Below are 2,046 nucleotides of genomic sequence, written 5' to 3' on the forward strand. Positions count from 1 at the left end.
TGTCAGATGCTATGATATCCAAAAGTACATAAAATGAGAAACCAGAGCTAACATTAAACCAAGGCAGCTTTTTAATCTGCTTCACATGAATTTAGCCAAATATTATGCAATGCATAATATAGAACGGGGCTTAAAACTACTTAAATATTGTTTTAAAAAAGCTGAATTCTTGAGTAAATGGTTTTCATAGAAGTGGCTGAGGATTACTCTACTAATGACAGTGTAGAATTTACTTTGAGGAGGAGGGAGGTGTCACTTAAAACAGAGGTGTGATGATTGCCAGGTCGATGTTGCATGATTGTGTTACATGAGAACTAAAAATGAGACTTAAACAGCAGGATTCCTGTCAATTTCTTATTTATATATGTATACATAAATGGTTGTTGCTCATTATGCATGTTTTTGAGCACGCTACTTCCTACTTTTCCTTTGTAAATAGACAGCAGTTATATACAAAGGAATAGACCAACTCCTCTTTAATGGTTTAATATTCTATATGCTGAGTAATTTACTTGTTTATTTTCTTTGGTCACACAATTTCGGAAAGAGTTATTTAAATTTAAAGGAGATTAGAAATGAACGATACAACAACAATAACTTTATTTTATGGTAATATCAGTTTTAATCATTTTATTCATTGGGATTTTGAGTTGCTCCACCAGGTACCCAAATACATTATTCTAAAACTATAAATATGATCCTATCCCCCTAAAATGTAAAAGTATGATGCACATAAGTATTATACTACTTCATTATAATTCTAACAACAATCATTACACTAATACTACTACTATTAATAATACTAAATAGCCTAAACTTAAATGCAAACTTTTAATTTTAAGACAGAGAATGTATCTGTGTGTACATACATACATAATTTTGTTTTTGTTTCTTGTTGCTAATATCTGTGCAAAGATGTGGCTTCCCTTTTCTTGTGCCTGTTTTTAAGTGCAAGCATTTGGTATTTGGTAAGGAAGAATTTGGTGTCATTAGATAGTTGTGTTTAAGTGAATGTAATCCTAAGGCTAATACATAAACTGCGTAGTCATCTCATTTATAAATGACAAACTCAACATGAAAAATTGAAACAACCACGGTCTTTCGTCATGACTGATGAGCTCATCACGTACATGCCATTGTCATGTCTGTATGTCATGCAAAGGGGTAAAAAAAAAAAAAGAACAGTGGATGCACTAAATTTGCATTCTGTTAAATTCCAGTTGTTGTACTAATAAGTAACTAGGATAAAATGGTGTCCTGTTCCTTTCAAACTGTGACGAATGACAAAGTAAGCTTGCAGGTGCCTAAAACTGTGAGCAGAAGCAAACTCCTGCAACAGTTCCACTGAAAAAATGTATTATTTTATCTTTTTGTCCTTAACAGCGGCACCGGTTGTTTTCTCAAGGACAATAAAAGAACTGTGAGTTTGTTTTTTGTTTTTTTTTGTGTTTTTGTTTTTTAATTCGATTCATATACCTAGATGTGCTTAATTTAATTTTTATTTCCAACAGTGACTCAGATACCTTAGCTGTATTATTCTATTGTTCAGTATTGTCCCATATTGTTAAAACATAATTTTAATTCATTTATGTAAAACTTTGAAGTTTTACATAAATGAATCCTATTTGATGCACAACACCAAGCAGTAAAACAGGGTTCAGAAACGTAACAAGAAAGTGTCTTGTGCTTTCGTACAATAAGTCTGGTCAGTCATGTCAGCTGGATCTGACAGATTGGACATTTTGTCTCTCAGAATGACAGTAAGTCTGACAGATAAGCAATTTACTGACACCATCCCCCCAGCTTGGAAATACACTAAAGAAATAAATTTCTATAGCATGCAAAACTTTATATGTGAAAGTAAATAAGTTCTCAATGGGATTATATCACCAACAGAGATGAGAGGGTCCTTGCGCCTTGCACAGGTCTGGCCTGGACAAAAAGGTACATGCAAAAGAATTAATATACTTTATACAAACTGAAACATATAAATAATATATGCACACACACACACACACACACACACACACACACACACACACACAC

This window comes from Haplochromis burtoni, unplaced genomic scaffold (assembly GCF_018398535.1).
Source record: "Haplochromis burtoni strain Fernald_Lab_line unplaced genomic scaffold, NCSU_Asbu1 Contig_27, whole genome shotgun sequence".
Taxonomy (NCBI): domain Eukaryota; kingdom Metazoa; phylum Chordata; class Actinopteri; order Cichliformes; family Cichlidae; genus Haplochromis; species Haplochromis burtoni.